The 23,670-nt window shown below is 45.0% G+C and overlaps 1 protein-coding gene across 8 annotated transcripts in view; it reads right to left on the bottom strand.

The window, feature by feature from the left end:
- FYN (FYN proto-oncogene, Src family tyrosine kinase) overlaps window positions 1–23,670 on the bottom strand; it is a 213,228-nt gene that overhangs the window by 65,055 nt on the left and 124,503 nt on the right. Inside the window, exon 1 of one of the 8 annotated variants that reach the window (XM_047735098.1) lies at window positions 8,769–8,893. The exons of the other annotated variants lie outside the window; for them this stretch is intronic. The gene's annotated coding sequence lies outside the window, so the exon portion shown is untranslated. Of the gene's footprint in view, window positions 1–8,768; window positions 8,894–23,670 lie in introns of those variants that run through there. 8 annotated transcript variants of the gene reach the window in all.

Below are 23,670 nucleotides of genomic sequence, written 5' to 3' on the forward strand. Positions count from 1 at the left end.
CCAACAATAAAATGTCACATCTTTGCGGTGAAAAGACTGATTTTGACACAGGAACGCATACAGTGCAGACACCAGCCACATGCAACAGTGGGAGAACGGAGCCTATTTATTTTTATTTTTTTTTTTTAAAGATTTTATTTATTTGTCAGAGAGAGAGGAGAGCGAGCGAGCACAGGCAGACAGAATGGCAGGCAGAGGCAGAGGGAGAAGCAGGCTCCCCGCCAAGCAAGGAGCCCGATGTGGGACTCGATCCCAGGACGCTGGGATCATGACCTGAGCCGAAGGCAGCCGCTTAACCAACTGAGCCACCCAGGCGTCCCGAACGGAGCCTATTTAAAAAGCAAATCAAAGTTTTCCTTTGAAAATAACGAGAGGTGGTGCTGGATGACCATTTGCGTGTGACTCTGCAAGGTCCTCTGGAGGGCGAGGACCACAGATCTTGTTCCATGGCACACAGCTCATATTTGTATGAACTCACATAAATCACTCTCACAAATGTCATATCACTTTAAGAAAAAAAAAAAAAAACCACATTCCTTGTACCTAGAAGATTTTTTTTTTGGCTCCCCCACCTGGTTTGTCTTGTTCAAATGACCCCCACGCCGAGAAGCAGCGGTTTACTGCCTGCAGCAAGTTCTCCTTTCCCTTCTCTAAAACCTTCCATTCCCGGATGCCCAGAGAGTCAAAAGTACTTAATAAAAAAAGAAATGGAAGCATTAGACCCCGATGGTGAGATTTAACACTGTAGCCAATGAAGAGCTGGAACCATCCCCAAACCCAAATGGCCAAATGAGGTTTTGACACCAGATCGTGGAAAGGCTCCAAAAGGAGGGGAGAACATTTTCTTCTTATGCTCACTTTGGATCTCAGGGTTAAGACAAGAGGGAAATGCTGATAAAAAACAAGGATACGTTTTAACTGTCTATGCCAAAGGGTTCGGAAAGAATTAGAGCAAAGATTATAAAGTTTTTCAGGCATTCTCCCACCTCTTTTGGGAGGAAAAAAGGTTCCTTTGTGGTTACTGGTTTAAACTTTCATCTTATTTTTATTGATCTACAATTCCCATACCATAAAACTCACCCTCTTAAAGTTTATAGTTCAGTGGTTTAAAATATATTTTTAATATATATGTACATATTACATATATAAAGTATTAATAGATATTAATATGTATACTTAATATACAAGGAAACCATTGTCACTATCTAATGGTCACATTAGATATTGTCACTATCTAATCCTAGGACATTTTCATTACCCCAAAAGGAACCTGTACTCATTCCCTTCTCAGCCCGACCCCTGGTAACCAGTGGTTTTACGTCTTTATGGACTTGCCTACTTGGACATTTTGTATGGAGGCAATCATATAACATGTGGCCTTTCGTGAGTGACTTCTTTTAGCTGGCACACCGTTTTCAAGGTTCATTCCTTTTGTAGCATGAATCAGTGCTTCATTCCTTTTTATGGGTGAAAATACTCCATTGTACGGATGGACTAGTTTACCAGTCATCAGTGGACCGACATTTGGCTCGTTGCCACCTCCTGGCTGTATGAATAATGAGGCTATGAACACTCACGTGTAAGCTTTTGTGTGGACATATGTTTTCAATTCTCTCGGGTTCATATTTTAATATGTAAGGAATTTATATAGATTAAAAAAAAACCCCTATGATTAGGTACATGGGAAAGCATGTTAATTGGCAATTCAAAGAAAGGAAAAAGGGCTTGTGAAACTTATGGGAAAATGTTACCTTCAGTAGTAATGAAAGAAATACAATGTAGATGAATGAGAGACTTTCACTTCTCAATTAACAAAATTTCAAAAGGAAGTCTGCCCGATAGTGACGGAGGTCCCCTAAATGCCCATTCTCATATATTGTTGATAGAAGACCAGGAATTAGGGTGTAACCTTTTCACAGACCAATCTGACCGTGTTTATATATATATATATATATATTTCTAAGAAAACTTAAAAAATGGGCCTGTTCTTTGTGAATCTGTGCTAAAGAGACACTTTTTGAAAAATGACATATGAAGAGGTCCTGTGACATGTTATTTTTAATTTGAAAGTTAGAAAACCAGCTAATTTTTTAATGAGAAGATGATGGCTAAGTAAAAGGTAAGGCATGCCCATCATGTAAAATAAAACAGAAATTAAAACTTAAGTTTACAGAAAATAATCAGTAATACAGAAAAATGCTCATACTCTATTAAGAAGGATCACATGATTGTGACTTTATGATAAATGCCTAAAAAACCGTCTGGAAGGAAAGATACCAAGATGCTTGCTGGTGGTGTTGGGGTGGATAACACTATGGGTGACTATTTTTTCTTCTGTTTTTTTCCCTCAGATTTTCTATACTGAGAAAGCACAGTTTTTATGAGAATAAATCATTGTTTTAAAATAGGAATAATCCCTTTAATTTTATCAGTTGCTGATTTAATTTATACAGAAGTATATAACCATACATTGATGAAGTATGCTTTATGAACTGAAAAATTAAGAGAATGAAAGAAAGTGACTGATTCCAAAAATTAAGAGAGGGAGAGAGAGTGACTGATTCTAAAGTCTATTAAGAAGCAACCTCTCCTCCTGGAAGGTTTGAAAGGTGAAAGGTCCTGAAGGACAGAGAGATTCCTTTTTCTTTTTTCTTGTTAATTAATTTATTTGAGAAAGAGAGAGAGAGAGAAAGTACCCTCACGCAGACTACCCACTGAGTGTGGAACCTGATGCCAGGGCCCTGAGATCATGACCTGAGCCAAAATCAGGAGTCGGCTGCTAAACTGACTGAGCCACCCAGGTGCCCCTAGGGCAGAGAGGTTTCTGAGTCTTTCTAACATCTGTGCTGGGAAGTGTGCAGTGAGGGAGCAGCGCTGGGAGGGGTGGCGAATGCACCCAGATGGGTGGCCACAAAAATATAATTAAGGGCACAGATTAAGCAAAGCCATGACACACAACAGCTCAGAGGACCATGTAGGTGGCAAGTGGTAGAATCTGTGATACCAGAACCAGAAGTCAGGTGGCTGGACTAGTGGGCTCTTGAAAACCTTTGGGTCCCAAGCTCCAAGGTACCTGGGGAAACCCAATAAAGTCGGAATGACAGTATTCTGGACAAGTCAATGTTGGAATATAACCAAGGAGTTCAGGTTATTAAGGAATCTGCAAGACCTCTCTGTGAGCAAGGGCCTGAAGACCATGCACTGGCATGGCCCTAAGGAGCTGGGGAGAATGAAGCAAAACACTTTTGTTCTTTGGATGCTTGCTGTTGGTGGAGACGAGGGGACTTGCTCAGGGCACCAGGCAGAAAAATTCTATCCCCTTCTCTCACTTCTCCTCTTGTTGCCCTCACCCTTTCCTGTTGGGGCATTCAGCCTGGCATTTTGATGAGGTGACTTTTGACTTTGCTTAGAATTCCCCAGTTCTTAGAATCTGGTGCATTCCAAGCAGGGCACAGAATAGTAACCAACATTGGTTTATGCGACCTAAAATTTTTCAGAAACATAAAGAAGATTCAATAAAGACGCTTCTTCCTAATGTTGATGTTTGTTCAAACATCTTTCTACACTCCTTGGCCGTGTTGTATAAAAACAACCAGAGGAAAAAAAAAATAAAACTGTAGGCTTCCTTTCACGAACTGGAAGAGAGTCAGTGTCACATCTGGGCCATAGTGGTAGAGACTGCCTTTCTGCGCTGAACTGGCCAAGGGCCCAAGGATAGGGGTGTCACCTGGCGGGGCCACAAGAAAGCATGTTAGCGCAAAGCAGCTGGGTGAACAGGCGTCATCAATGCCCCCTGCCTGCCAGTGTGGAGAATGACCACTGAGGAGGTTCACTCTCCAAGGCCAAACAAACACCCTCTGCCAATCTTTCTATTCTCGATGGAGGTTCCTCGCCAGATGATTCTGCAAATGTGGCCTCATCCTTTCAGAAAACAGTGAATTCTTTTTCCCTTTAATTCATCAGTTCCAGTCAAGAAGATCTACTCCTTTAAAGAAACAGAATGGATTTTGAATAAGGAAATTTCACTTTTCTTCTTTTTGCCCTCGAGCTCATGTTTGTGTTCCTGTCCCCATGAGACCCCTTTTCCACTGGTGACTTATCTGGTTATGAAGTGAGAGCGCATCAAAATCCACCGCCCTGAGAATTTGGTTGTGAAGCCACTTGCATTGTGTTTTTGGCGCTGAGGCAGATGTCTTTTCTTTGGAGACTGACATGAAGGCCCGCCCCCCTCCCCCCATTCCCCTGATCTTTCTGTTGGCACTTTGTCAAGGAATCAGCAACACTCCAGTCCTTAACTTCTGTCGCCCTTGCACTGGTTTTGAATTTCAAAGCCTCTTAGCAGCTGTTTTGGTGTGAATGCTGATAAAGTAGGCCTTCAGAAAACACGCCCCTAACTCTATGGCCTTTACTGGGACAAGGAACAACAGTGACAGTGATGAGGGGAACAAAGGAAACACAGAGGCTGGGGACTCTTGCCAGCCTCCTCCTACCACTTCCGTGCCTGAAGGGAGTGACGACTGTCTCTGCCTTCCCTCGATCTTACTTTGTTTACCCACGGTGAGCCCAGGTCGGCTGACTCCCAGTGGTGGCTGCGCGAGGAAGGCTTTCACAAGAGGCCTGCACTCACGATCGCGAGCTGAGAGCCCGCAGAGACCCGAGGAAATTAACGATAAGTAAGAGGAAGAGAACGTGGGGCCCGCTGAAAGCAGTCCGTGATGCTTTCCCCAACAGCACGTAAAAATGACAAACTGTGGCCACTCTGTGTGGGAGGAACACGTGTTGCTGGGCCACTTGTTGATGACCTACTTGGCACCAGATAGAAATCCTGTCAGGTTTCTGTTAACAAATCTGAAAAGGAAAGATGTGGTTTATATAGCAGCATACATTTTGTAAACACCGCTGCTTATAAAATTTACGGAAAAGCAATTCAATAGTGACTTTTCACCTGGCATGTGAATGTGGCAGAGTGGGAATTTTTGAGTGTCTTGCACGGTCATTGAACTTGGGGTTTATCTTCTTAAAGAAGACTGCACAGCAGGCTGTCCCCTTGCGGACTGTGGTATCAGATAGGGTTTGTCCTTGGCCCAAAGGACAAGGGACACAGCCTTGCAACCCCAAGGCGCAAATCCAGGTCACTGAGAATGGGTAGCAGGAGGATGAGGTACAGGGCGGGGCAGACCCCTCCCTACACCACCAGACCCTCCCCCTCCTCCACAGCGAGGCCAATGGCTATGTACCCCAAGACTCCACTTTTAGTCTCCCTTGCAGCTCGGTGTGGCCATGTCTGATCCTGGCCATCCAGCTGAGAATGGACGTGTTCTATCCAGCCCGTGTCTTCAAAAGACAGTGGGTTGCTCTCCATCATCCTTCCCGCTTCCTATGGCTGGACAGTGGATGTAGTTCTGGTGAGTTGGCTTCAGCCAGGCAGAGGATGGCTACCCAACAGGGACTGGCAGAATAGCAGGACGGAGGACCCTGGGTGTTAGCCTTGCGGAGCACGGCTGCCCATCTGCCTTAGAGGTGGGATCTCTGAGCCAACACAAGAGATGCATGAACGTCTGTCTTGTGGGAGCCACTGGATTTTTGTGAGGAGGAGCGAGAGGGATCTTTTGTTATAACAGGCAGCCTATACTCTACCACAAGAAGGAAGTGTATCCAGCATAGCGGTCAAAGGTGGCTCTACTGGTCACTTACTTGGTTTCTTCCCCTATTGCCTCTAAAACCAATAAGAGCTTCTGACCTTGTCTGATACTGACAGTTCAACTTGTACTGAGGCCGGCTAGCAGGACAACAATAACAAATTGTTAACAATAGCTACCATTTACTGAGAACTTATTTTGTGCCTGGCACTTCACATGTACTATTTCATTTTAATCTTCAGAACAACCTCGAAAGGGTATTCCACAGTTAAGGAATCTTGGGCTCACAGACTTTAAGTTAACTTGTCCAGTGTCACCCAGTCGGTGGGACCAGGATCCGTGTCTAAGGCAGTTCACATCCTCTTTCTACTCCTCCAGGGTTCCCTTTTGAGAAGCATGCTCTGCTCCTGGCCATTTTCTCCATATTTTTTGAAAAGATCAAAGAATGAGAGATTTAATGGTGTGACAGGAGCTGGGCACTGCTGTGTCCTACCATTATGTCAGTTTTTGCAGTAGGGCTGAAAGTGCTCTTTTTTTTTTTTTAAGATTTTCTTTATTTGTCAGAGAGAGAGGGAGAGAGAGCGAGCACAGGCAGACAGAATGGCAGGCAGAGGCAGAGGGAGAAGCAGGCTCCCCGCCAAGCAAGGAGCCCGATGTGGGACTCGATCCCAGGACGCTGGGATCATGACCTGAGCTGAAGGCAGCTGCTTAACCAACTGAGCCACCCAGGTGTCCCCTGAAAGTGCTCTTTAAGTGTTCTTCTCTTTACAGGTCTTCAGCGTAGGACTGGCTCCTAGGTCTCTAGGACATTTCAGAGCTGGGGTACCGGGCTCCTGGATTGGAGAAGCTCTGCGAGCAGTAGCATAGCCTGGGACAAAGCTGGGGGTTGCCATGTGGCCCAGAACATATCACTTGACTCTGTGGAGCCTGGTTTCCTTCTCCGTCGAGTAACAAGCTTCAGCCAGGAGGACTAAGCATTCATAGCAAGCCTAACACTCCTGAAGGAGCCCAGAGCCCTCCTGTACACACTCAAGCAGAACTGAGTCTATAAACAGGCACAGAACTCTCCACTCCCCACAGCCCCAGATGCTTGTTATGAATCACGAGGACCCACGGAGTAACGTGACCCAGCTGTCCAGTTTGGCTATCAACGCTCAGGTATCCCTCTACCATGGCCAGAGCCCGGACCATGAGTCTTATGGGAGTTTTAATGACGTGACAGGAGCTAGGCACTGCTATGCCCTACGGCATTTATTTTATTTTTTTTGCACCGTGGCCTAAAATGTCCTTTCTTACTGCGGTTTTCAGAAGACCTGACCATGCCCTCCACTTCTCTTCGCTGCTAAAGTGAAGAACAACTTACCCCAGGGCACACAGCTCAGGTACTCGCGACCTGCTGGGGTCCTGACCCAGCTCCCCCTCCTCACCGGGAGCCTCCAATTCTGACTCTTTCCTAGCATTGCCAGGTACAGCTGTTCTCCTGAGTTGCCACAGAAAACAATAAGAAGGACAAAGAAAACCCCCCCCAATAAAAGTTACTCAGCAATCACCATAGTAACAGATCACCCATTTATAACAATTTCATTTTCCTTGCATTCTTACCTCTTCTTTACATCCAGGGCCCCTCGAGTCTCCATTCAGTAAACATATTTTGATCTTCTCTCTGTGACAGGTGCTGTGCAAAGGGTTGTGGGTATGGAGTCAAGTATAACCAAGGGCCAGACTGGGAGGAGCTTATATGTACTTAGAGGGAGCCCCTCAATTTGGACCTAGGTCAGGAGGGAGCACTGAGGGGTCTGAATTCATCCAGGCCAAACGTCGTGATGTACCTGGCCCAGGTGAGGAGGGGGCGGAAGCATACACGAGAGGACAGACTGTGGCTGGCACGGTGCCGTGGGCTTTCTGCATTTGTTCCCGTGTTTACAGAACACTGAAACACGTGCCAGGCAGCTTGCAAGGTTCTCAGAGGGAAGGGGCCCGGCTCCTGCTCAAAAGGAGCTTACGGTTTAATGGGATGGGTATATGCAGCTGGGAAGGTGGCTGGAGATGAAGCCAGATCCTAAACAGCTATGCGTCCATGTTACTGAGCGCCCACTCCCGTACCTGCAGCCGGTGCTATGTACGACAAGCAAACACTCTCCTTTGATCCACCCACAGCGCCAACAGCCTTGTGAACGGGGTACTGTTATCATCGGCGCATTTTACAGATGGGGGAACGAGTATAGGGAGGGCAAGTGACTTGCCTAAAGCCCCACAGCAAGGCTAAGCTGGATTCCAACCCACAAGTGGCTGAATCTAAGACGTAATCTTAACCACGTGCTCATAGGCTAAAATATCTGCACATTTTCTAGCTGATACTCAGTATTAAGTGGGAGTGGAAATGGGTCCTGATAGACACAAACTGAAATGGGGTAGGGAGAGGAGAAGCATGGGGAGGCCAGAATGAAGCCAAGAGTGGGATGAGACTGCACACGGGTGAACGGAGGCTTTGGGGTAAGATGTGACTTCAGTGGACAAACAGCTCCATCCATTCTAGCTACCTGTCTATGCCTAATTCATACCTCATATCTCATCCCCAACGGTGGCAACACTGTAGCATCTGTTGCAAGTGAGAATACAGATCTAAAACCAGACTGCCGCTCAGGCAGTTGACTATGGGACTGTGTAAGTTACATTTCCGGAGAGCCCTGTCACAAAAGCAGCCCAGGATCTTTGGGGGCTGGTAGGAGTGGGAGATGTGCAGCTACATGGATGGTTGCCTAAACATGACAAGGACAGACAACAGTGGAGATAGCTACACATCGGCAATGTATGACATCTGGAAAAAGATAACAATTGTTCACTAAAAAGGGCATGTAACAGCTAATCTGCAACAATGGACTGAGGAGCCCGAAGAAGGAGATAGGGGTAGAGGTGCAGGTGAGTATAAGGTCAAAAAGCGCCCACCACCCTCCCCCTCCACCCACGGGCAGTTTACTCCATCAAGCCAAAGAGGAATGTCTTTTGGCAGAAATGGTGGTTACACCTCAGCTTTGTGTGGACTATGTAATCTAACACATTCTTCAGGCTAATGTCAGAAGATGGCTTATATTTTAGCTACGATAGTTCTGCTCACATCTACAAGCTCACCATGGTCAGAGGATGGAAACTCTGCCCATCCACCAGCAAGAGTCATCGCTCAGCAGCTCTGAGCAACAATCCGGCCCAGCACTAGGCAGAACTGGCCTGCCCCTGGGGCTCATGCTGAGCTCCTATTGGGCGGCCTTATACACTCCAGGCGACAATGACCCAAGTATGGCTTCATACTCTGCCCCAGTTCTGGTTCAATACACCCCAACTGACTGGGTGAGTAACAATGGTTCAGACTTGGAATGAGCCCAGGCAACAGCTCTGTCATAATTATTTTTGACAAAGGCTGACCTGACATGCTGATCATCAGTCCAGGAGGCAGAAGAAAGGGTCTGTGACTAGCCAGCATACACACCCTTGGTTTCTGCCAGGGTTCATCTTTATTTATTTTTATTTTTATTTTATTTTATTTTTTAAAAAGATTTTTTTTAATTTTTATTTATTTATTTGACAGAGAGAGAGAGAGAGATCACAAGTAGACAGAGAGGCAGGCAGAGAGAGAGGAGGAAGCAGACTCCCCGCTGAGCAGAGATCCCGATGCGGGGCTTGATCCCAGGACCCCTGAGATCATGACCCGAGCTGAAGGCAGAGGCTTAACCCACTGAGCCACCCAGGCGCCCCTAAAAAGATTTTTTATTATTTATTTATTTGACAGACAGAGATCACAAGTAGGCAGAGAGGCAGGTGGGGGGGCGGGGGGGAGAAGCAGGCTCCCTGCTGACAGACAGCCTGATTCGGGGGTCGTTCCCAGGACCCTGGGATCATGACCTGAGTGGAAGGCAGAGATTTTAACCCATTGAGCCACCCAGGTGCCCCCAGGGTTCATCTTTAATCTGGACATACATTCCCTGGATGCACTCCCCACTCAGTCCCCTCTTTATTTCCTACACATTGTGCTTTTCTCTTAAGATTTGCATGTTCTACATAGGTTCTATTGCTAAATGAAAATGTTGCTAAAAATTGGTAGATCTCTGTATCTCTTATAGAAAATTGATTATTTGTATCAACTCCTGCCTTCCAAAACCCACTAAACGGTTTCCTAAATTTGTTTTTCTTAACCCATATCTTAACTGTTTTAAATCTGTGTCTGTCTTAACATGCTGGCTGGTTAATCTTCCTTTCCATTTTTTGCATTATTTTTTCAAACATCTGACTCTCATTTAGCTTAAAATGATGCCTCAACTAAATTCCTCTTTTTCACTTTTGGCTCTGTTTCCCATGGCAGAACAAAGCAAACAAACAAAATTTATCACTTTTTTGGTACCAGAGCACTTTTGCTTTCTTATTTAGGTCAGGTAACAAAATATCATTTATTCACAAGCCAAACTAAACCTACCCCAAACTCTCCCCCCTCCTTTCTCTATTGTAATTCCAGCATAAAGAAGCGATACTACCGGCAGAATTTTCAGTCTGCTGATACAAAGTACTGAGAAAAATGGCGCCTGGGTGGCTCAGTCGGTTAAGCGTCTGCTTCTGGCTCAGGTTATGATCCCAGGGTCCTGGGATCGAGCCCTGCATTGGTCTCCCTGCCCGGAGGGGAGTCTGCTTCTCCCTCTGCCCCTCCCACTCTCTCTTTCTCTCTCTGTCAAATAAAAAAAAAATAAAATCTTAAAAAAAAATGCAGACCAACAGAATTCCCAAACACTGCTGGTGGGATGCAAATTGTTATGATTACTTTGTTATGTTATTACTATGTTATGATTACTTTGTAAAAACAACTTTACATTATTTAGTGAACATGAAGATGCATCTCTCCGAGTCACAATTCCACTCCTAGGCATACATGCTGAAGAAGCATGCTTATGTGAGCCAAAGGGTAAGTGTCCCTGCAGGGCTGGGGCAGTGCCAGGAATCTGTATTTGTTACAGTTCTAGAGGCAATGTGGGGGCCTTCCTCCACAGCAAGGGCCTGGGATCTTATCAACTCAGACCTACCATATCAACTCAGATCTCTCTCTGCGGCTGGGTCCCTCCCCGGCCTGTGGTTCCAGCCACAGGAAAGCTCACTGGAGAGGAGTGACAGGAAATGGCACAAGCCTGCTGCTGGAGTAACTATGCTTGGGGTGCTGATCCCTGGTCAAAGCCAGCCAGTCTGAGGATCTGGGAAAATTCACTGTCATTTCCTCTTCTTCCTTTTCTGTCAGCCCTGACTGCCAGACGAGACTGGGCTTGTGTTCTTCATGCAAATCCCCCTCATCTGGAGGGGTGCTTGAAGTCAGCACAGTTATCATCCCCATCTCCCGCACAAAGCCCCGAAGCACCCAGCCAGACAGGGTTGGCTCCGAATGTGCGTTCCCGCCAGGAATGAGAGAAACCTTTAGGCGAGGCTTCAGGAGAGAAGGCTGAAGGCTGAGCTCTCGTACGGAACCATGGTTCTTCTCTGTGTGAGCCTGTACGCGGGCGCCCACGTTTGTGATTCTTGGTGTACTGAGTCCAACATAAGTACAACGCTAGGTGCAACCTGGCTTTTCATAGATATTTCCAAATGACAATGAGTAGAAAGTGAGATGAGGAACTTCTTGAGAAGTGAAAGCAGCTGTGTGCCTTCCGGTGTGAGCTTGCTCTCCACCTTCCTACTGGTCTATCCGCTCTCACTCGGGGAGGTTGTATAATGGTGGCTGTCTTTCACCCTCACTTAGGTTCCTCTCTCCTCCTGATGCCAAGAATGGCTTCCATCATCCCTCCCTCCCCCATTCTGGGTGAACAAGTGGAGAAAGTGTGCGGCTTGGCCAGATGACCTCCCTCCGTTTGTCCATTCCCATAATCCTCCTATTTTGAAACTGAAATATCCCTGGGGCAAAGTACCGATTACCATGTGGCTGTTCTTTTAGGTTTAAAAATATCTTCAAGGCAGCACAAGTTTACAGAGTCCACTGGGGACCTGAAATCTGCCCTGTTATTCAGCCCCTGTACTAAGGGTGTAACGTACTAAGGGTGGAGGCAATTTGTTTAGTTTAAATCATTAAGCTCTATACGTGGGGTTCTGGCAAGATGGAGTATGTGTGGGAGACGATGACGTGATGTTGGGAGGAAATCAAGATGATGCTATGATGTAAATACAAACGGAGTTTGGGTAGGATTTGGGGGAGGCCACACAGAGCCCATCTCTGCATGACTTGGCCTCATTCCCACAGCTCTGCCAGGGTTCTGTCTCTCACTTAAGGCTGCTATGGTCCCCACTGGAGCAGCCTGCCACCTGCCCAGCCAACTGTCTCCAGAGAGGCCCTGGCCAGGCAGTTCATTATTTGGGCACGGAGGAGAGTGACAAGAGTGATTTTTTTTTAATGGCTTCAATTCACTCCTTCAGTTCTAAAATGGGGTTCCCTTCTAATTCTCTCCTCTTTGCTATTCCTTTCTCATTGCCTTCGGGTGTCAGAAAGGTAGAAAGCTATGACTGAGGGTTAGAATTTATATTTTGAGTAGGTAGCTAAAATTATTCTGATTTCTTCCCCATAAAATGGGGATTATGCCAATGTTTATAAGAATTGACATTCTACTATTAATTACTAGGAGGAAGTTATTGACACCTGACCATCTTTGATCTGAAAAAAGGAAACATCAATTTCCTATAGTTCAGATGAGTAGATAATATCTAGACCATTAACTGCCATGTAGTAGGTGCTCAGTAAACTGCAGGCTTCCTAGGTGTGTGTGTAGTAAAGAGAGGAACCACGCAGGAGTCTGGGGGTTCTCCTGGGGTTATGGCTGGTCTTTCCATCCCAGGCACACATGACATCCAGTGACTTCCTGGCTGGCCAGGAGACAGCCAATCTGCCATTACTGGTGTCCAGCGACACTACCGAACTAGTCCCCATGGATTAGTAATAACATTAATGAGTTAACTGAGTAGACAAACAAAATGAATTATTTGACAAAAAGTAGAAGACAATAAAAAAGAAAGAAGGGAGAAAGCTGCATTTCTGCCTGATCTTTATTTGGTTTCAACTCAAGAAAGAATCCACAACCTAGAGTTCTCAAAGGGAACCACAACATTTGTATGATAGTCACATTGTTATGTATCGTTGGAGGTGGTGATGGAGGACTATTTACTCTCAGAAAAAAAAGGAGCTTTTAGTGTAACTCTTGGGTTAAAAATCTCAGTATGAATCACACCATTGAAGAGCCAGTTTCAGGGGCTACTAAAACTACAGCATTCCTGTCGGACAGCATTTTTGCATCTACTAAGCTTATTGTCACATAAATACTAATATTCAAAGCACAGATTTCTCAGAAGCTGTAGGCTGATGATATAACCAGGAGAACAGCACACGGATCTCAACGGAAGGGGTGTTATATTTAGCTCCACTGCTTCCTCAGAGCCACAAGAAGACTGTCCAGAAATCCCTGGCATTTTGGGCACAGTCCTCATGGCCTGATGTGATCAGAAAGCTCCGAAGGAATCAGGAACAGGTGGGTTTGGGGCAGCCACATTCTGATTCCTCACAGATCGCTTGTGTGGCTCCATGAAGTGTCATCAGCCTCTCCCAGGACACTGTCTGTGCCCATAGAGCCCGAGTCACCTGAATGCTGACCTTTCCTTCATGCGCCAGGACATCCGGTGACTTCCTGGCTGGCCAGGAGACAGCCAGTCTGCCATTACTGGTGTATGGTCCAGTACTGGGGCTGCTGGTCCAAGCAGGCACCAGATGCTGGCAATGGCCCCATCTCCAAGGCATTTGGGCAAGGTCACCTGAGGACCTTCTCCTTTACCTGTGCTGGGTTAAGAGTGGAGGACTCTTCCTGTAAGATTAGACACTGAGCCTTTGACCAGAACTGGGTGGTCTAGAGGGATACGGCTTTGCAACATTTTGGGTTAACAGTTTTTGGACTTGTGGCTTTTTCTGATGATAATCATTCCTGCGAGGCATCTACTCACAGACCTATATGCCCAACACTTATTTTTTTGCTAAAAATAGGCTCACTGGGGGTGGGAGGTTGGTTTGTAATGAAAAGGAGTACACGACAGAAGAGAAAGACAGTTTGCTTGGTGGTGCCTGGAAAGTCTCAGCGTGCTGACGACATCCCCACTCCGTGGTGTGCCGGGCTGCCTGAAACGTGTGTGGCCGACACTGGCGGTGGGAGAGAGGTGTGAGTGTGTAAGACCAACGGGGTCACGAGCACACGAGCCCGACGGTTGAGGAGTGGGTATATAGGTACAGAGATCCCTCCTTTGTCTGCAGTCATTTGCTGAAAGGAGGCTAAAAGGCCTCGACTTCTACGTGGAGGCCACATGTTGGGGTGAGGCAGAGAAAAAAAAACAACATATAAACTGAAAACTTATTTGGTTACTTGAAGGGGTTTTTTTGTTTTGTTTTGTTTTTGTTTTTTTTCTTTGGATTCTGGCCAATTTCTATTTTCTGTGAAACAGAAAAAGCCTCCAAACTTTACCTTTTTTTTAGCTCCCCAGTTTTCCTGAGAAGGTGGAGAGAATGAAGGGAATCACTGGCCACTGTCGGGACTATGCGGTTAGGCTAGTTAGACACCCTGTGGGCTCCTAGTGAATTCGACCCAGGAGCCATGGAGACCTCCCAGTCATAACCCTCAGGGCAGCTGGGTGGGACAGGGAGGCAGATACTGGATCACAGCCGTTCATGACTCAGGGAAAAACAGGGTGCTTAAGACAACTGTGCCCGGACATACCTGTAAGTGAAGAATGGGGATCTGCACCCAGTACCTGTTACATGTTTGTGTTCCCTAAATGCTTAAGAATGAGGAGGATAACAGAAGCACGCACTGTTACTATGTAGCTGACAGTAAGTTAGCGACAGAACTAACTCTCTAACTGGGTAAGTAAAAGCAGAATCAAGCCTACAGACAAGTAATTACTTTCTTATGTTTTTCTTGTATAAAAGTGCCAGGGCCAGGTCTAGGATAAAGTGAGTGAGGCACGTGCCCCGAGAGCATTATAAAGAGATGCTGAAAGACTTAGTAATCAGGATTAAAAAAATTGCTTTAAGGGGCGCCTGGGTGGCTCAGTGGATTAAAGCCTCTGCCTTCCGCTCAGGTCATGATCCCAGAGTCCTGGGATCGAGCCCCGCATCGGGCTCTCTGCTCGGCAGGGAGCCTGCTTCCTCCTCTCTCTCTCTCTGCCTGCCTCTCTGCCTACTTGTGATCTCTGTCTGTCAAATAAAATAAATAAAATCTTAAAAAAAATTGCCTTAAGATATTTATCTTGATTACTGAGGTTTTGTTTTTTGTTTTTGTTTTTGTTTTTTGGGTGCCTTTAAATTATGCACCCCAGGAGAGTGCCTCACTTGTCTCCCTCTGGCCCCTGCCTGGTAAAACACATCAGCTAAAGGTGTTAAGTGACTGGGGGACACCAGTTACGTAATTACAAATGAAACCAATGAACAGACCCAGGAAAGAGTCTTCAAATTTCCTTAGGCTAAAGAAGTGGGGAAGGACTTCTTCTAGGAATGATCCTAAGGAAGCAACAAGAATGTACACAAAGATTTGAGAGAACTCCCTTTGCTGTTATCTCCCTTTGGTGTTATTCATGACAACAAAAAATTGGGAATAATCCAAGTCCTTATCTATAGGGGATTAAAAAAAGATGATTATCATACCAGATTTCTATATAGCCATGACAAAGGAGGATGCCGCACAACTTACTAATTGTAAGGGATGTTCATGTTCAAGTCAGGGGAGAACATGCAAGTTAAAAGACATGAGGTAGAAATAGGAATCTGCTTCTCTTGTTTCCATTCTCGCCCTCTATAATCCATCCTCTACCTAGCAGAGTGATTTTTTTTTTAAGTTTCCCCTCATCTTAGAATGGTTTCCTATTATATTTAGAATAAATTTAAACTATACAGCCATCCCTGTTCTGGCCTCCTCTTCTCTCTATCTCTCTGGCCTCTTCTACGGCTTTCCCTTCCATGCCTCTTCCCTAGCCAGATGGGCTGCCTTTAGAGCCTCCACACAAGCTCGTCCCTTTGCCGGAAATGCTCTTCCCTCCCAATACCCACACAGCTGGACTGTTTCTGGGATTCAGGTCCCACCCTAAGTGTCGGCTTCTCCGAAAGGTTTTTCTCGGCACCATCTCTTAACTAGACACTGCGCTGTCACTCTATAATATCACACTCTCATTTTCTCTCTTTTTAAAAGCTTTTATTTATTTATTTATTTATTTATTTATTTATTTATTTATTTATTTAAGAGAGAGAAAGAGAAAGAATGTGAGCAGGAGGAGGAGCAGGGGAGAGGGACAAGCAGACTCCACGCCAAGCACAGAGCCTGACACAGGGCTCAATGTCATGACCCTGCTGCGATCATGACCTGGGCCAAAATCAAGAGTCAGATGCTTAACTGACTGAACCACCCAGGAGCCCCTCATACCACTCTGTTTTATTTCCTTCACATACCTAATTCTCAGAAGTGATCTTATTTAATTACTTATGTTTACTGTCCACCTCCCTCCATGAGAATGAAAGTTCCACAGGGAGAAAGGCTTTTCCTGACTATACCCACGGATGTTAGGCACATAGGTTCCTATATGCATCTGCATTCACATTTCAAAAAAAAAAAAAAAAAAAAGGACTAGAAGAGCACAGGACAAAAAAACTGAGTTTTCAGAGGGTTCTAAGTTTCTTCATTTTGCTTATTTTTATTTTCTACAACAATAATGTACTACTTTTGAAACAATGAAAACAAAGTTTCCCTCTGTTTTAGAGTATGATCATTATGAAGATGTTGTCTGGACACAGCTAGGCTGAGATTAGAGCCACAGATGCCAGAACTGGAAAAGAGCAGAGAGAAGGTTTGGTCCCTCCCAGCTCCCATTTCAGAGATGCGGAGGTCAAGGCCGAGCAGGGAAATGACTGCTGGCACATACAGCAGAACATATAACAAGTCTGGTGTTCTTCCCACTACACCAGTGGTTCTCAAAGTTAACACACATGAGAATTATCTGGAAAGGCTTGTGAATATTAACCGCTGGGCCTTACCTGCAGTTTCCAAGAGTGGGTCTGGGGAAAGGCCTGAGAACCTGCATTTCTGACAAGCTCCTGATTGATTTTGAAGCTGCTAGTCTGGGTCCACACTTGGAAAACCACTAGGCTATGCCACATGGCCTCTCATAACTCCCTCAGAAATGTCTTATTCTTTTTGTAGGAATGGTAGTGATGAAAACAATACCTTCAACCAAAGAATTAATGAAAAACTATCGTTTCGGCTCACTCGTCGAGTTCCTAGTGAAAAGAAGGAAAGGAGACCGGGATAATTCTGAGAGCCTACTCTGCACCAGGCATTGTTCTAGATGGATCTACTTTTGTTTGTTTAATCTACTTTGCCGCCGGAAACCTAAGCTACTTCAGAGGGATAAAGAAACTCATTTAAGAGCAAACAGCTAGGGAGTGATTGAGACAGATTTTAAATCCATGTCTATTTGACTACATGAAGTCCACGCTCCTTCTCCAACCCTCAGAGAAGAAGGAAAATCTGTCACTTGTGGCATTTAGTGTGGCAAATCAATGTCTCCCAATGCAGAAACAAACACCCCCAAGAAGTATTAATATAATGTCATGCTCCCAAAGATACTGAAGGTGTGTACAACAATATTAACATCCAGCCTTTTCTCTGGGCTTGAAGCCAAGGTTTATTCATTTACATGATACTCAGCAATTTCCAACTCAGACCCTCACAGTAGAGATGATTTGAGTCAATGCCTGGATCATTGCAAATCATCTGTGAAATAACTGGGAAGGGAGAATTCATCAATCTCAGTTTCTGACAAAAGGAAGAATTCACACATGCTCTGTGGGAATAGAACCAAACAGACCTTGCTGCTGAGAAGAACTGTCCCACTATTTGGAGAACTAAATTTGAATTCAAAGGCCAACACCCAAATATGAGAACGTATCATTTACTACTTTAGGTAAAAAGTAACCTAGACATTAGTTATTGTTCCCTTTTTGTTTGTTGATGAGGAAATGAATAAGAAACAAAATCTACACGGCAAACAAATCACTCATACCTACAAACACCCACACAATCAACGAGTCACAGTTTGTCCTATTATTGTGGTCACACTCAATCCACGTTTGAGAAAGCTCTGGTAATACTATAATGGCAAAGGACCTTGATGACATTCTTTAGCATTGTAGTTTTGATCAGGATTCCAAGTTAGGTACAAAGTTAAATATTAGTGGGTATTTCAGGACCAACAACAAAAAGGCGGTTTTCTTTCTTTCTTTCTTTCTTTCTTTCTTTCTTTCTTTCTTTCTTTCTTTTTTTAAAGATTTTAGTTATTTATTTGACAGAGAGAGATCACAAGTAGACGGAGAGGCAGGCAGAGAGAGAGAGAGAGGAGGAAGCAGGCTCCCTGCTGAGCAGAGAGCCCGACGCGGGACTCGATCCCAGGACCCTGAGATCACGACCTGAGCCGAAGGCAGCGGCTTAACCCACTGAGCCACCCAGGCGCCCCAAGGCGGTTTTCTTTATCTATCTCTCTGTATTTCTTATTTCACCTCCTGATTTCCCCCCTTATATTTTATTCCAGATCCCTGAAGCAGCTATACAACTAGATTTCACATGAAAATAAAAGGAAATACTTGCTATAATTCTGGCTATAGAATCAGAGGAATGAGGGCTTCAACGAAGAGGGTTCACATGATGGTCTCTTCCTGTGCTTTCCCCAAGGATCCTTGGAACCTCTTCTTTCAGAAGGTCATTTTCTAACTGTGATCACTGAAATGTCTGCATAGTTTGGCCAGCAAAGCTGGCCGGTGGAGACCTTGAAGGAAAGATAAGTGGGAAAGAGGGAATAGGACAGAGTGGATGTGAAAAAAGGAGAAAAGGATCCCAAAGATGGGTACCCGAGAGTGGTTTAAACACAGTTGTGAATAGGTTTAAGGTTGGGAGTGACTGTGGTCTTCTCTGTGTACAAATCAGTAAGGTGGGCCAAATACCTAACCCCTCATTTACTAATGTCTATAAAGATATGGCTCTTTCACTCCCAGTAAAATGCATGGAATTTTATTTATTACAGAAAAAAAGAAGGTCTGCAAGATCTAGTAGAACGAACCCTGGATCTCAAAGCCAACGAGCTGTCTCTGCGGACAGCTTCTGAGCTAGGGCTCTAACGCAAGGCGCGAGATTGGACTGTGCCGTATTAGGTATGAGCAAGCTGTCTTTTCATTTCCGACTCTCGCCCTTCATGAACAGTTTGGAAAATAGCCATCTTGCCTTCCCCAGAGGAATGATGCTGATGCAGCTGCAAATGCAGTTTCTGCAGCCGTTATTCCATGGTTAAATGTTTCCTCTTAACTATGAGACTGGCCTAGCAGAAAGAGCAATCTTGTGTCCCCCTCTCCCTTCCCCCGCCCCCCCCCGGTCCCCCAGCCTTACACACACTCACACACACATAGAACATGGGACAAAGCTCCATATCTGCATTTGCACCCGCACCTGTGTCCCAGCAAGGATTTAAGAAAAGACATTCCCTAATTTCTATCCAAATGGACGTTTATTCCGTAAGTTGCAAATATATTTTGGCAGTGTGTGGTCGCTGTCGATTCAGTTTTCACAGTGGCCTTCAGCCGGGGGTAGTTCATGCGGAAGACAGAAGAATAGCTGCTTGGCAGACGATACTCTTCAGGCCTTAGGGAGGGCACTCAGCTGGAAAGATCTGTTTTCGTTGGAGATCGGAAGTGCTTTTCCAGCAATTATTTGATCTTTCCTGGGAACTCGTACTTTTGAAAATCTCCCAGCCTGGTAGGAGCACATGGACTTCTACTCTGGTCTCAGCATTATCACTAACCAGACGTGTGACTCTGGGCAAATCATCTGGCCTTTGCTTCACCTCAGTTTTCTCATTTGCTTGCTGGAATAATTATCCCTTCTCTGCTTAATTCATGTGGTTTTTGTGAAGATAAAACCAGGTGTTGTATGCGAAGGTATTTGGAAAACATAAAAAGGCAAGTTTATTGTTAGGTGGTATTTGTATGAGGTTTTTCATTTTGTCCCTGCCCTGGTTTACATGACATTGGTATGTTCTGGTTTTCTTTCTGAGAACTAGGTAGGAATTCCCTCGTGCAGAGGAGAGGTAGATAGTGCAACTCAGGCAGAGAACAGGATCAGATCCTTGTTACCTCTCGGAAACAGAAAGTAAAAAAGCCAGGACCAGAACACTGTAACATCATCCTAGAAAGTCTACTTTTGCTAGGTTTGCTAGGACCACAACATTCTGGTCCTTATCTGCCTCCTCTCCAGAGGTCCATACAGAGAAAGCTACTGCTGCAGTGCTGAACGAAGGAAGGAATGAATCCAAACACCCAGCCACCCACCTTTTATAGACGAAAATTATATATCAAGCAGTGTGCATAAAATACAAGATGCAAAACGCTGTCCCCCTTGCTGAAGAGAGACCAGCCAGCCAGAGGCAGACACGCAAAGGATTTGTCCTGCCCCAGTGTGGTCAAGTGTGCCCTCCAGAGAAACACGCATGTGCTCTGGGAGCTTGAACATGCGGGTCATTCCTTCCCCGAGGAGGCTGGGACATGTTCTCAGAGCTCAGATAGCTGAGCTGGGCCTGCAGGAAGGACTGGCGAGGACAGGACAGGCGAAGTGTTCTCCAGCTCTTAAAGGCACAGATTCTAGAAGGAACATTCCAGAGAGCATCCTTGTTTGGTGTGATGAAAGCCAGGAGTGGAGATGGGCAACTAGAAAGTTGGGCAGGGGCCTAAATGTGAAAGCAGGAGCAGGCCATCCAAGCTTCTGAGCAAGAATTACACAATAGTTGGGTATTTCAGAAAGATTACTTAACAGCAGGGAGGACAGACTGGAGGGAGCAGGTCGGGGGTAGGAAACAGATTTAAAATCTAATGTAAACGTCTAGATTTCACAACACTGGACACTTTACAGCAAGTATGGTGTAACAGCGTTCCTCCAAATTCTAAATTAATACAGCCAATCACAAAGGTGATTAGGGAGGTGAATAGTCAATGCCTTCCAGAAACTATTCTCCAAGCAATAAATTTCCCTTGCACAATTTAGAAAACACTGATTTCCCATATAATCTGGAAAAATCTTTGTGAAAAGGCAGTCACTCTGATTCTGAAATGTGGCTAAGGAGCAGAGCGAGAGAGAGAAGAGATTCTCAAGCAGACACCATGCTCAGTGCAGAGCCCAACGCAGGGCTCCATCTCACGACCCTGGGATCACAACCTGAACCGAAAACAAGAGTTGGATGCTTAATGGGCTGTGCCACCAGGCAGCCCCACTTTCTTTCTAGTGTTTGCATAACTCACATACAATACAACATATAGAACTTAAGTGCACAGTTCAATGAGTTCTGACAAATGTACCTGTGTAACCCAAACCCCTCTCAAGAGAGAGAACATTTTCATCACCCTAGAAAGATCCATCAGGGCCCCTTGCCATCACCCCCATGCAAAACAATCACAGTTGTGATTTCTACCACATAGATGAATTTTGTTTGGCCTAGAACATCATACAAATGTAGTCGTATAGTGAGCACTTTTTCTATTACTTATTTTTGACATTTACCCACAATAAAATGTCTTTCGCTAGTTTACTAATGTTGGGCAGTATAGCAGTTTTTACTGCTTCATTCATTACAGTACTTTTTATCACCAAGCGGTACTCCGTGTTCTGAATAGACCACTATTTGGCATGTTTTTAACAGCCTTCTCTTCGGCTGGAGTGTGCAAGTGCCTAACCAAGACAAAGCAAACAAGAAAGGTGCGGTGTGCAAGGTCAGGTGAAGCGGCCGACGGTTTTCTGTGTGTTTGGGGCCCGACCTCCGAGTCAGCTTGGTCTTCAGGACCCCTAACAGCAACAGCAGCTAAAACTTCGGGTGAATCAAGGAAATTAAGAGAGACTACCCTTTATATCTTCTTAGTGCTATATGTTTGGATCACAGAAACATGAAAAACGGCCCCCAAAAGGGAGAAGCCAACTTACTGAGAATCAGGTACTTGGGATGAATGGTTAGACCAAAGATTTAGGTAACAAAAGCCTTCTTTAAGACCTTAAAGTGTGTCTATGGAGTCCTGCACATAGTCTAGGGTTCTAGGTTATTCCTACCACAAGTGGCTCTTCCGTAAGGGGACTGAGGGAGTTCAGCAGAGAAAGGGAGTGATTCAGAAATACTCTCAGGATTCCCAGTTTCCGATGAGAGAAGGGCACCCAGGAGTGCCATGCAGCTGTGAGGCAAGACAGTCGCTGCATTCAACCAGGAGATGATACCTGGAGGCTTTGAGGAGAGCTGGTGAGCTCCTGCCAAGAGGGGTACTGGGCAGCACGGGCAAGAGTCCTTACTCTGTGGAACTGTGTAAAGAAGCATCACAAAGAATCCAAATGGCTTCCAAAATGCTTATTCAGGCTTCCCCTGTACATCTGTCACAGCTCACTATGAAATCAAATATGAATACCGTTCTAATGACTTGAAACACACCATTTGGGTCAGCCCCTCCCCCCGTCGCTATACAATGCCTGTCCTTTGAAATGAACTAGTCATTTTGGCTCCAACATTCCCATCATCACCAAAAGTGATGCTGTTTACAATCATGCTGAAGGCACACTGGAAACATAAAGCTCTCGGCTCTGGGTTGAGCCCGGTTTGGGTCCAAAAATCATGCAGATAATGTCCTACGAAAAGCTGGCAGGCTCCCTCTCCATTCTTCAGACTAGACACACCGATTTGCTTTCTCTTTTGCCCAACTGTTTTTTCGAGGCCCTTGCAAAGTAAATAATGACAGCTCTCATTTTTGTGGAGCCCTATGTGCCGGTCACTGTGCTTTGCCCATCATTCTTACAGGCCCTTGAGGTAGGAGCTGTTACTCCTCTTCCTTCAATGATGAGGAAATTAAGAGCTAGCCACAGCTCCTCCCGTCGTCATTCCCATTCCCTGTGTTGCCTTTGCTCGGCCACTGGGCGGTGGGGGCTGGGAGACATAAGAGATGATGCTGAACAAACAGAAAGCAAAATGATCCTCTTCTCTGATCTCCCCTCCTTACATATTTTAATGTTCAGTTTTGTAATTAGGTCAAAGTGAGAGATATCACTGTGGAGAGTGACAGCTCAAGTTGAACCATTGTTTCTTACGGTCTTGTTAATTAGACTGACTGACAGAATTCATACTCTTTCTGAGAGCAGTTACAGCACAAGACATCTCATAAATAAAGGCCATTTAGAACATTATCCACAGGAAACAGCTGCAGCTGGCAAGGGAACTTCTGACATTAAGGAAATGCAGAACTTCATGGAATTAGAGGAAGGCAGGAGTCATATATCATAGGGTAACACTATCTTAGCAAGAGTTGGACCATGTTTTCAATAGATACACTCGTTTTACAGCAGTTGGTGCTTGCTTCCTTCTCTTGGGTTTTCAGGAGACAAGCTTGGCATGTTAAGAGCAAAATTTCCAAAGAAATGTGAACTAGACTCAGGGGTATTTACAATTTCAAAGGCTATGAGCCTGTGGTATGGTGCAAAGCTTGGGGCTGTTTCGCAGTACAGACCTGTGCCGTCCAAAATGGCACATCCTCTCTAACCGCATGTGGTTGTGATTTAAGTGCGCAGTATATTTGCCAGATTTCAGATTTAATGGGAAGAAAAGTATGTAAGGTCAGTAATTGATAAATTTTGAAATACTGACTGCATGTTAAAATTATAATATTTGGGACATGTCATCCTAAATAAAATATATGATTACAATTACTTTCAGGAGTTTCTTTTTGCTTTTTCATCACGGCTTCTAGAAAATGTAAAATGACCCGTGTTGCCTGCATTTGTGTTTTGCCTTGTAAGTCTATGGACAGCACTGGTAACATACTCAGTAACTGAAAAGAGTATTTGATGAAAAGTGGTCAACCATCTGCAGTGAAATATGTTCCCTAACAGGTGAATGGAGTAATTTAAAAAGTAAACATGCACACTGC

Source organism: Lutra lutra, chromosome 6 (assembly GCF_902655055.1).
Source record: "Lutra lutra chromosome 6, mLutLut1.2, whole genome shotgun sequence".
Taxonomy (NCBI): domain Eukaryota; kingdom Metazoa; phylum Chordata; class Mammalia; order Carnivora; family Mustelidae; genus Lutra; species Lutra lutra.